The sequence below is a fragment of the Protopterus annectens genome, chromosome 9.part0 (assembly GCF_019279795.1).
Source record: "Protopterus annectens isolate FY-2018-M chromosome 9.part0, PAN1.0, whole genome shotgun sequence".
NCBI classification, from domain to species: Eukaryota; Metazoa; Chordata; order Ceratodontiformes; family Protopteridae; genus Protopterus; species Protopterus annectens.
In genome coordinates, this window is record NC_056743.1 from 1,012,350,504 (window position 1) to 1,012,363,376 (window position 12,873).

Genomic DNA, 12,873 nt, shown 5'->3' on the forward strand with positions numbered 1-12,873 from the left:
ACAAGCAAATACATCACATAGGTTGTAGAAAATAGAGAAGGAAAGATAAGATAAACTGTAGAATAACGGGGATGGCAGGAGAGTAACCTGGATTGCAACAGTGAATACACTCGGACATCTACATTTATGGTAAGTGTACACAACTGTACAATGGTCTTCGTGTTTCAGTGTTGCAGTCATCACATTTGGGTAGCATCCCAAAGCTATGGTTGGGAGGCTGGAGTTAAACAGCATTAGGTGAGGCTATAAGGCCCTGCAGCACTGCAGTGACAAAGCCTGCCCTGGACTTAGAGTAGAGAGGAAAATGGTAATGCTTTGTAATGGTGTGAACAGAACTCCAAGTAGCAGCCTCTAGAATGTCCTTGGTTGGTACTCCTCTGAGAAAGGCTGCTGAAGCAGCTGCAGCCCTGGTGGAGTGAGATCTAATGCCTTTGGGCACAGGTTTGCATGGTGTAAGTAGCAGAAACGGATGCAATGGCTTATCCACTTTGAAATTGTCTGCTTTGAAATCGCCTTTCTTTCTGATCCTGAAGCATATGACACTAGTAATTGCTCAGTTTTTCTTAGAGCTTTAGTCCTGCTTAAGCAGAATCTTAGCTGTCTGTGTACGTCCAAGGAATGCAGAATTCTCTCCCCTTTGTTCTGCAGATTTGGATAAAAAGTTGGCAGATGAATTGTTTGGTTAAGAGCCACACTGGAAAAGACCTTAGGCATAAAAGTAGGATTTGTCCTCAGAGACACCCTGTCTGGGTAAAATATGATAAAAGGTTCTACAGCCATGAGGGCCTGTAGTTCTAAAACTCTTCTTGCTGAAGTAATTGCTAGTAGCAGAGCTGTCTTCCATGATAAGAACTTTATATCAGTGGTAGCAGCTGGTTCAAATGGAGGCAGGGTGAGCTTTTCCAATGCATAATTGAGGTCCCATGCAGGTAATGGTGATCTTCTAGGAGGCCTTAAATTTCTTGCTCCTCTAAGATACTGCTTTAGTAAAGGATGAGAAAAGATTGGTGGCTCTGTATTGTAATGAGCCGAAATGGCAGAGGCATGGATTTTGATTGATGAGAAAAATGGGCCTTTGTCAAGCATCTCAGTTAAGTATTGTAATATCTGAGGAATATGTGGTTCTGCTGTATCAGTTCCTTGTGCTTGATTCCAAGCACAGAATCTCTTCCATTTGTCAGCATAAGATTTTCTAGTAATAGGCCTTCTGGCTTCCAAAATGACATCCATCACAGCTTTACTGAGGCGTGTCGTTTGTATGATTACAGGATTAGCCATGCGGCCAGGTTCAGAGTCTGTAGTTGATTGTGCAGGATCTGATTGTTCTGCTGGGACAGTAGTTGTGGTTTTTGAGGCAAGGTCCAAGCTGGGTATTGAGACAAGTTCCTTAGGAATGGGTACCAGTATTGGCGGGGCCAGTCCGGGCAATTAATATCATTTTTGGCTTCTCTTGTCTGACTTTTAGGAGGACCTTGGGTAGAAGAAGCAGAGGAAGGAAGTCGTAAACTGACAAGTCTTTCCAACTGAAGGATAGTGCGTCCACTTTCCATGCTTGCCTGTGATAAGTCCTTGTGCAGAAACTTTTCAGTTGATAATTTTGAGGAGAGGCAAACAGATCTATGTCTGGGCTTCCACATTTCTCTGCTATCATGCTGAAGACTTGTGGATTTAGTTTCGACTCGTGAGGATCCATAAGATTTCTGCTTAAATTGTCTGCCAGAGTGTTTGGTTTTCCTGGCAGGAACTTGAAAATTTATATGGAATTTATATGGAAGGTCAAAGCTGTGTCCCACAGTGCCATGGCTAATCTGCAAAAGGGTTATGAGTGTGTGCCCCCTTGCTTGTTTATATACCACATGACTGTGGTGTTGCCAGTCTTTATCAGTAGTTGTCCTGGATGAAGTAAGTCCTTGAAGGCTGTTAAGGCATTTTGAACAGCTAGCATCTTTCTGGTTGATATGTAGATGCATTTGATTAGGTGCCCATATTCCCTGAATGCATCTTCCTGCCATGTGGGCACCCCCGGCATAATCTGATGCGTCTGTTGTTAAGGTTTGGCTGGCAGGGGGTAGAGTGAAGGGCTGTCCCATGTTGTGGTGGCAGGAATTTGCCCACCATAGAAACACCTGTTGCAGGCAGGGAATGAGAGGAATCATTGTTTCCAGACTGTGTGAATGTTGACTCCATAAACTTTTTAGGTACCACCTCATATGCAGTCTTGCATATGGAATTAGTAGGATGCAGGATGCCATGAAGCCCAGAACCTGCAGAATTTGTCTTGAAGACTGGGTTTTTGTTGCCATCAGTTTGAACTAAGTAGTCAGTTGCCTTTGTCTGGCGTGAGGTAAGCCATCTGGGCAGTTGTATTCAAGCTTGTACCAGGAATGTTATCTTTTGAGAGGGCACCAGTTGTGATTTCTTTTTGTTTATTGTGTACCCTAGGCATGTTTGAAGCCTTTTCACAAATGCCAGGTGTCGTAGAAGAGTGTCCTTGTTCTCTGCTTGAATGAGACAGTCGTCCAAGTATGGATATATTTGAATATTTCTTTGTCTGCAAAATGCAATTACTGGTCCAAGACACTTTGTAAAGACCCTGGGCGCAGTAGATCAGCCAAAGGGCAGTACAGAGACTTGGTAATGCATTAAGCCAGCCTTGAATCTGAGGTATCTTCTGCACGCCTGTCTCACTGGGACATGCAGGTATGCCTCTTTAAGGTCTAAAGTCATCAGCCAAGCATTCTTGCCCAGCATGGGCAGAAGCTATTGCAAAGTGAGCATTTTGATTTTTGGAATGTCCAGGTATGGGTTCAAAATCGATAACTCCAGTATTTGCCGCCAGGCCTCGTCTTTTCTGGGTACCAAGAACAGTCGACTAAAAACTCTGTCCCTTTTCCTGTTCTGGTACTGTCTGAATGGCCCCCATACCCATGAGGGACATAACCTGTTTCTGTGCCTCTGCCCATTGTTTTTTTGGCAGATATGGCCAACCATCTGTCATTGGCAGAGTGTGTAAATGGAATCTGTATCCCTGTGATACGATGTTTAGTACCCACTTGTCCTGGGTTATTAATTGCCAATTTTGAGCAAAAAGTGCTAATTTTCTCCCTATGCGTGCTGCCAAAAGGTAAGTGCTTGGTGAAGGCAGAGGGAAGTCATTGGGATTGCTTTCTGTAGGTTTGTGCTTTATCTCCTTAAGATCTGGAGGTGGACGCGCCCCAATGCTTTGACCTGTATGAGTCTTGAGCCTGGTATCTGGAACCCTTGGGGCATCTGGATATGCCCCTTTGAGATCTGTCTGACACAGGAAAGGACCAATTTTTTGTAGGCCAGTGTCTACTGAATCTAGGTGGCTGCACTTGTAAAAAATCATTTAACAGTTTGCATAGACTTAGCTTTGTTCATAGGTTGATACTAGGCTATCTGCCCTGGGGCATTTACAAGCCTAGCCAGAGTGTGTTTGGCTTTCGCCGCCCTTTTAGATTGGTTGACTGTGCCTCTGTCTAGCAGGGACACAGAAGAGATCCCAGGGGTGAACTTACGATCTCCCATCCACTCGTCAAGATTTCTCTTGAAGAGGGTCAGTGAGGGGCTCTGCCTAACATGGATTGGGATTCTGTTCCAGAGTGAGGGCATCCTCTGGGATATGAATCTGTCCCTCCAGCATGTCCTATTTATTTCTGTGCTGAGGTTTAAGTCCCTGGAGCGTGTAACTCTAAGGGATTTGGATTTCCTGAGGTGGAGCATGTCCATTAATTCTGGGTTGGACATGGCTTTATACGTCAGGCATAGATCACCTCTGAGTAGGCAGTAAGCAACTGAGTAGAGCTGGAGTTTCTTTAGCCGAACTGCATAGGGCATCTGTTTGAGTCCCTTGATCCTCCTGGTGAGGTACTTTTGGGGCCTCTCCAGTTGCTGCAGGTGTTGGGTAAGGTACATCCCAAATGGGGCATTGTATTCAATTATGGGCCTGATGAGTAGAGGGGCACAATGACCTCTCTTGTTCTAGATGTGAACCCTTTCGTGATAAGGTGGGCTATATAGAAGGTCTTTCTAACCACTCTGGCAACGTGATTGTCAAAAGAGAGGTTTCTATCTACTTGGGTTCCCAAATCCCTAATTACTTCTTCCGTACTTAATGGATTACCACCTATGTGGTAATTTGTGGGCACTTTGTTTTTCCCAAAGGGGATGACTATGCACTTTTTGGCATTTAGCTTCAGGCCATGGCTCTGGCACCAGTTATCCGTCTGTGAGACGTGTCAGCCGGAGAGTCTACTATGGCGCCCAGCTTGCAGTCATCTGCGAACTTGGTCAGCCATAGTCCTCCCGTATTAGCCTGTACCTCAGAGAAGTATATACCGAACAAGAGAGGTCCCAAGACTGAGCCTTGTGGGACGTCACTTGTAACTGGTTTGGAGTCTGACATGGCACCTGCAATTCTGACCATGTGGGTTCTATCCCTGAGCCAGTTTGCAACCCATCTTGTGACATAGGGGTTGGTATTTAAGCTGGTGAGCTTATTTATGATGCCCGAGTGGGGTATTGTGTAAAAGGCTTTTGCAAGGTCCAGGTAGACCGTGTAGACTAACTTCCCTTCATCTATGGCCTTGGTAACTGTTTCAAAGAAGTCGACCAGGTTCAAGAGGCAAGATATGCCCTTAAAGCCGAATTGGGTGGGATCCAGTGTCTGGAGGTTACTAATGTCCTTGTTTATGAGTTCCATGATGATACGCTCCATAGCTTTGCAGACCAGACTAGTCAGGCTTATAGGGCGATAGTTTCCTGGGTCCGCTGTGGCACCACCTTTGTGGAGTGGGGCCACTGTTGCTGTACACCATTCCTTGGGTACATATCTTGTAGTAAGGCAGAGATTGAACAGTGACTTTATGTGAGGGTTTAGTTCTTCTTGGAGCTCGTGTAAGACGCAGCCCGGGACGCCGTCTGGTCCCATCAATGCTGTGTTTCTTTGCTTTGGAGAGGGCAGCTCTCACCTGTGCATTTGTGATGTCAGGGAGGCTACATTCTGTTGGGATAGACATTTGGTCTTTTGGGGGGGGGGGGGGGGGGAGTTTGCACTGAACCTGTTTGCCAGGATGTTGGCAATGTCTGTAGGATCAGTGTATTTTTTGTCATTTTGTACCAACTCAGAGCATATCAGGGAGTTGCCTCCCAGATTCCTGACATAATTAAAGAAGGCCTTGTGATTATCTTTAGTGTCTTGTGCAATTTTTCTTTCGAAGCTGGCCTTAAATAATTTTATGAGGGATCGTAGTTTCTTGCTAGTGCTGATCAGAGATGCCTTCCCTTTTTGGGATTTTGCTCTATCATGTAGTAGCTTCCTCCTTCTGTTGTATAGCTTATTTATGGCCGGGGTCTTGTCTTCAATTTTCTTTAAAACCTCTTCTGCCTTAATACCAAAAAGAATCATGCTGTAAAGGTGCATCTAGCAATTTAGCTTTAACATGATCAAGCAAATGTTGTTCCTTTAACCAGGCATGCTTCCTAATTACAGATCCAGTAACTGCGGCCCTGCAGGAAGCCTCTAAAGAAACAAAACCACATTGCAAAGTATGCTTTCCAACTTGTTCAGCTGCATGCAATAATTCCTGCAATTCCTTATTTTCTGCACATTCTGAAATCATCATTTTCTGTTTCAACAATCCCATAACATGTTGTTGGTACTTAAGCATATGAAATTGACAGTTTAAGGCCCTGATTGCCAAGGTTGCAGATGTATAAACCTTTTTTCCCCTTCTGACAAGTGCACTTAATCTCTGTCGGAGGGGGTAGGGTTTTTTTGCTGTTGAGGCCTTAACTCCCTTTGGACCCTGTGAAATAGTTTCAGGATCAGCAGCAGGGTTTTAAATAAAAAATTATGAGAGTCAGGGACCCTGTAATATCCGTCAGGCTTACTGGGAGCCGGAGGTAAGGAGTCAGAGGTCAGGCTTGACTCCGAAAACACATCATCCACAATGTCTAAAACAGGGGGAATGGCTAAAGGCTTGTGCTGAGGGAGAAGGAAATCCCTGAGCCTCTTTTTCTGATTCTGAGAAGTCTTGACTCTCCCAGTGTAAATGTTCCCTCAAAGTATGCAAGGTTCCTCAAAATGAATAATCCTCTGGAGGAGATGCAGATGGAATAGACTCCTCAGCATCAGAATCCTCATAGGGAGGTAAAGTTAATTCCTGATCAGAAGAGGAATCAGAAAAAAATAGAAATCTGATATGAAGATTCATAGTCAAAGTCTTGCCTAGGCCTCTTATCTGGAGGAGGATGGGTATCCCTGATCAAGGTAATAAGGTCTTCAGCCATTTTGATCATCCGTTTTTTAGGCATAGAGGCCTGTGCATGTAGCTCAGGCATCAGTTTTTTAGTTTTAGAAGATGTCTTTGCCTTTGGTTTTGCAGCTTTCGTCAGTTTGATATATAAATGTTGAGGTCTGAATACACCCTCAGAAGCCGGTGCCTGCTCAGCGTCTCCAGACCCATCTGAGGGAGATGCATCCGTCGGTCCAATACCTTGAGTATCTTGTGGCATGCCGGACTCCACATGGGTGTCAGTAGAGGCCTGCGACTCGAAGGTAGCGGGTATTAGGGGCTGCAAAAGCGCCTCACCAAGTACCGGCAACTGGCTTAGGAGCTTTGTCGGTTTTGGATGTCGACTACCTTTCTCTGTCCTTTTCTTTGCATTTTTTATGTACTCCGGTAGTCGGATTGCTATCCGATGACATTCCTGGGTAGTTAAATCTGTTTCCAAAATACTTGGATGTAAAAATATACTGACGCTTAATAGTGTGCTGGTTAAATCTAGCACAAAACCGACAGCCAGGCACGTTGCGACCAGGGCCTAGGCAAGGAATACAGTATAAATGGAAAACCTTATGAGGTATTTGCTTCCCACAATTATTAACTTTTTCTGACATTGGTAAAAGGCAAGAAAAAAGTTTCCCCAATGGGGTACTTAGCTTTAATGAAGACTTCGGTTCATAAACTCAAACATTTCAGTAGTCGGCCGACCGGCACTTGCGAAATGCTTTTGCTTCGGGCACCGCACGGCAAGAAGGACTAAAGAAAATGGTGTCGGCTGCATGTTTTACACCCCTGATGACCTGATGTCATGGAAGAGAAGACCGCAACCAACGCAGGACCCAAGACTTTGGAATTCAGGTCGACTGAGGGCAACCTGCCAGTAGATTACCCAAATGTAATGACTGCAACAGTGAAACATGAAGAACATCTTATTCATTATGGAAATCATTTCAGAGAGAGAAGCATTCAAAGGGACTGGGAGAAGTCATGCTTTACTCAGAAAGTGAATTAGAAAACTGAGGAAAAAACATCCTTTCACAATCAAACTGTGATTCACAGTTACGACACCTTCTCAAAAAATGAAGTACAGTTGTGTACACTTACCATAAATGTAGATGTTAGAGTGTATTCACTGTTGCAGTCATCACATTTGGGTTATCTGCCTGCAGGTAGCCCTCAGCCAGTCTGAATACTAGAGTATTCGGATTTCTGCGTCGGATGCTGTCACTTCTTCCAGGACGTCAGGTCGTCAGGGGTATAAAACATGCAGCCGATGCCATTACATCACATTTTCTTGCCCCAGATGTCAGGTGCCCCCACAACAGGAAGCAATTATATGGCACGGAACACCCCCAGCAAAAAGCAAATAGACATGATATAATATATGCCAAACAAGAAGGAAAGGTAGAGACAAAAAAAGTCAGGGGGCTGGAGGGGGGTAACCAGGACTGCAACAGTGAATACACTTGAACATCTATATTTATGGTAAGTGTACACAACTTTACTATATTCTTCATGTTTCACTGTTGCAGTCATCACATTTGGGTTGATTCCCAAAGCTAAGGAAGGGAGGAGGCAGTTACAGCATTGGGGCTAGCAATCAGGCCCTGCAAGACTGCTGTGGAAAATCCAGCTCTGGATTTAGAAAAGATAGGCAGATGGTTATTCTTGGTGAAAATATGTACACAGCCTCCAGGATGTCCCTGGTAGGGGACTCCTCTGAGAAATGCTGTAGAGGTAGATGCAGCCCTGGTGGAATGTGATCTTATCCCCTGTGGGTAGGTTTTCCATGGTGCTTGTAGCAGAAATTAATGTAATGGGCTATCCATTTGGAAATGGTTTGCTTTGAAATGGCCTTGCCCTCTGCTCCTGCAGCAAAACTAACTAGCAGATGGTCAGAATTTCTGAGAGGCCTAGTTCTGTCCAAACAGAATCTAAGCTGTCTGTGCACATCCAGAGAATGCAGTGTCCCTTCCCCCTTATTTTGAGGATTAGGGGAAAAAGTAGGCAAATGAATGGACTGGTTTAGAGCCACACTAGACACCACCTTGGGCATAAAAGGATGGATTAGTCCCGAGGGAAACCCTGTCCGCATGGAAGATAATGAAAGGTTCCACTGGCATGAGTGCCTGCAGTTTAGACACTCTTCTTGCTGAAGTGATGGCTAGAAGACGGTTTACCAGGAAAGGAATTTCAGCTCTGCTGTAGCCGGTGGTTCAAAGGGGGGAAGAGCGAGTTTTTCCAATACAAAGTTAAGGTCCCAGGTTGGAGTGGGAGCTCTCCTGGGGGGAGTCTTAATTTTTTGGCCCCTCTAAGGAATTGTTTTAGCAGGGATGAGAGAATAGGGGTGGCTCCGTATTATAATGTGCTGAAATGGCAGAGGCATAAATCTTAACTGAAGAGAAAGATAGGCCCTTATGGAGCATTTCTGTTAAGTGGCAACTGAGGTGGTGGTGCTGCGGTAGCATTGTCGCCTCACAGTAAGAAATTGTCCTGTTCGATTCTCAGCTAAAGCGTCTTGTGTGTGGAGACGTGCATGAATGGGCGTACCTTCGTTGAAGGTTGTGTGTCAGGGCTGGCAACTCAGCACGTAAAAATCTACTGCCAATCATTAGCGGACCGGAGTTCCGCTGTGGTGACCCCCTAACTGGGAAAAGCTGAAAGACGCAACAAATCTAGAATATGGGGTAAGCTGGGCACCACTGTGCCTCTCCCCTGAGCCTGGCTCCAGGAACATTATCTTTTCCACTTTTCTGAGTAGGATTTTCTAGTACTAAGCCTCCTTGCCTCAAGAATGACATGAAGCACCTGCTTACTGAGGGTTGCTAGGGGTGAGCTCAGGGAATTAGCCAGGCTGCAAGGGTCAGGGTTTGAAGCTAAGGGTGCAGAACCTGGCCCGCCTGCTGGGACAGCAGGGAGGGGGTCTGAGGCAGGTGCTATGGTTGTAGCACTGTCAGACTGCGCAAAAAAGGATACCAGTGCTGGCATGGCCAGTCTGGGGCAATCAGTATTGTCCTTGGCTTGTCCTGTTTGATCTTTAGTAGATCCTTTGAGAAGAAAGACAGAGGTGGGAAGGCATAAATTGAGAGGCTTCCCCAGGTAAAGGACAGGGCATCCACTCTCCAAGCTTGAGTGTGGGGAGTTCTGCTGCAGAATTTGTTCAATTGTTAATTCTGAAGGGAGGCAAACAGGTCTACCTCTGGTGTCCCCCATTTGTTCAAGAGCTTGAATATTTTGGGTTCCAGTTTCCATTCGTGTGGGTCTGAGATTTCTGCTCAAGTCATCTGCCAGTGAATTTAGTTTGCCTGGCAGGAATTGAGCCTGCAAGTTCATTTGGTAGTTCAAGGCTGTGTTCCACAAAGCCATGGTTAGTCTGCAGAGTGGGTAGGAATGAGTTCCCCCCTGCTCATTTATGTACCACATAACTGCCTTTACCAATACTTGTCCTGGAAGAATAAGGTCTTTGAAGGCTGTCAGAGCATTCTGTACAGCTAGCATTTCTTTTTGATGGATATGCAGGTGCATCTGTTTCGGCTTCCATTTGTCCTGAATGCACTTCCCTGCCACGTGAGCCCCCCATGCATAGTCTGGTGCGTCTGTTAGGGTTTGGGCAGCAGGGGGTAGAGTGAAAGGGAGCCCCTTTTTGTGGTAGCAGCCTTCTCCCCACCAAAGGAACTCTGCCCTTATACAAGGAATGACTGGAATCATTGTTTCTAGGTCCTGAAAATTTTGATACCATAGACTTTTTAGAAAGGAAGTTTCCTCATATGCAGTCTTGCATATGGAATTAACAGAATGCAATAGGCCATGAACCCCAGGGCTTGCAGGATTTCCTTGCAGAACGCTGGGTTTTTGTGGGCAGTAGGTTGAAGTAGGTTGTCAAATAAACTTTCTCCAGAGTAAGGAATGCTATCTGGGAAGTTGTGTTCAAGCTTGCTCCCAGGAATACAATCTGTTGACAGGGTACTCGGTGTGATTTCTTCTCATGGATGGTGTACCCCAGTGAGGTTAGAAGTCTCTTTACAAATGCCAGGTGTTGTAATAGCAAATCCTGACTGTCTGCCTGAATCAGGCAATCGTTCAAGTATGGGTAAATCTGAATCTTTCTTGCCTGCAAAATGCAATGGCTGGAGCTAGGCACTTTGTGAATACCCTGGGTATAGTAGACAAGCCAAAAGGAACTGCAGAGAGCTAATAGTGCATGGAGCCCGCCCTGAAACGTAGGTATTGTCTGCAGGATTCCCTTATTGGAATGTGCAGGTAAGCTTCTTTTAAGTCTAAGGTTGTCAGCCAGGCATCCTTGGCTAGCATAGGAAGAAGATGAAGAGTTAGCATTTTAAATTTTGGAACCACCAGAAAGGTGTTGAGAATAGACAGGTCCAGGATAGGACACCAGGAATTTTCTTTTCTGGGAACCAGGAACAGTCCTGAATAAAAACCTTGTCCCCTTTGTTCTGCTGGCACAGGTTGAATAGCCCTCATACTGAGGAGAGGGAGAACTTGTTTTTGGGCCTCTGCCCACTGATCGGGGGGGGGGGGCCTGGCCATCCACTTGGGGTTGGTAAATGAGTGGAAGTGAAATCGGTATCCTAGGGAAGCTATGTTTAAAACTCATTTGCCCTGGGTAACGAGTCCCCAGGTTTTTGCACGCAGGGTGAGCTTTCCTCCTAAGGGAGCAAGTAGATGAGCAGGGCTTGGAAGAGTTAAGGATAAGTCATTGTGCCATTTTCACATTGGGAGTGGCTTACTACTCCCTGCTTTGGAAGTTGGAGCCCCCCACTGCTTTAATCTGTGCATAGCCTGAGAATGAAGTTTTGGTCTGCTGCTCCTCGGTTTGGACTGAGAAGGCCTGGAAGGGACATGAAAAGACCACTTCTTTAAAAGGCCAATGCCTACTGAATCTAGGAGACTGTACTTGTAAGAAATCTAACAGTTTGCACAGATTTAGCTTTCTCCTCCATCTTTTTGAGGGCTTCTGCTTTGTTGCCAAAAAGGCATTCTTGGTTTAAGGGTGCATCCAGTAATTTAGCTTTAACATGATCTGGCAAGTTTTGTTCCTTAAGCCAAGCATGCCTTCTCAGTACAGACCCAGTTAAAGCAGCCCTGCAAGATGCTTCCAAAGCATCAAAACCACACTGCAAAGCACATTTACCAACTTGTTCAGCAGAATGCATTAGCTCTTGCAACTCTGTGTTCAGCACAGTCAGGAATCAACACCATTTTCTGTTTTAGTAGTCCCATAATATGCTGCTGATACTTTAACACATGAAACTGGCAAGTTAAAGCCCTAATGGCCAAAGTAGCAGAAGTGTATACATTCTTACCCAATCTGTCTAAAGTTCTGAAGTCCCTATCAGAGGGGGTAGGATTTCTGGCAGTAGTAGCCTTAATACCTTTTGGTCCTTGGGAAATGGTCTCTGGGATCCACAGTGAGATTCTTGAAGAGGAATTTGCGAGAGTCAGGTACTCTGTAGTACCTGTCAGGTTTCCTGGGAGCTGGAGGCAAAGTGTCTGGGGTAAGGCTGGATTCCAGGAAATCATCATCTACAATCTCCAGAATAGGAAGGATAGATAGACGCCTGTGTTGAGGCAGAAGTAAAAATTCCCAAGTCTCTCTTTGGACGCAGAACAGTCCTGGCTTTCCCAGTGGAAATGCTCAATAAGGGTATACAAGATTTCACCAAAAGAAAAATCTTCTGGAGGTGAAGCAGAGGGAATGGAATCCTCTGCATCAGAATCCTCATAAGTAGATAAGGGTAAATCCTGGTAGTCAGAAGGAAAGTACAGTTGTGTACACCTACCATAAATGTAGATGTTCGAGTGTCTTCACTGTTGCAGTCATAACTGTAGGGTGCTCCTGCCGGCAGGCAGCCCGAGGTCGGCCAGAATCCCAAAGTCTGGGTCCGGTATCGGCTGTACAAGCTAGTACCCTGACGTCAGTACGCTCTGGTACATAGCCCTCAGCCGACGCCATCTTCTCCAGCCTTTCTTGCCCTAGATGTCAGAAGTCCCCAATAAAACAAAAATGAATCCAACAAGGAAACACAAATACACCACAAAAGAGAAAAAGAGGGGATAGGAGGGAGGGAACACGACTGCAACAGTGAAGACACTCGAACATCTACATTTATGGTAGGTGTACACAACTGTACTATGTTCTTCGTGTTTCACTGTTGCAGTCATAACTGTAGGGTGGAATCCCAAAGCAGTGAAAAAGGGGAGGAGGCTTTAGACAGAAGAAGGGGAGGCAAGAATACCCTGCAAAACAGCAGAGGCAAAGCCTGCCCTGGTCTTAGAATACAGTGGGAGATTGTAGTGCTTGGAAAAAGTATGCACAGAACTCCAGGTGGCAGCTTCCAAGATATCCTTGGTAGGGACTCCTCTGAGGAAAGCTGTAGAAGTGGCAGCTGCTATAGTAGAATGACTTCTAATGGTACCTGGAAACTGTTTCCCATGATAAGTGTAACAAAATCTGATTCCATAAGCAATCCATTTGGAAATAGTTTGTTTAGAAATAGGTTTTCCAAGAGAACTGGAGGCAAAAGAAAAAAACAATTGATTAGAC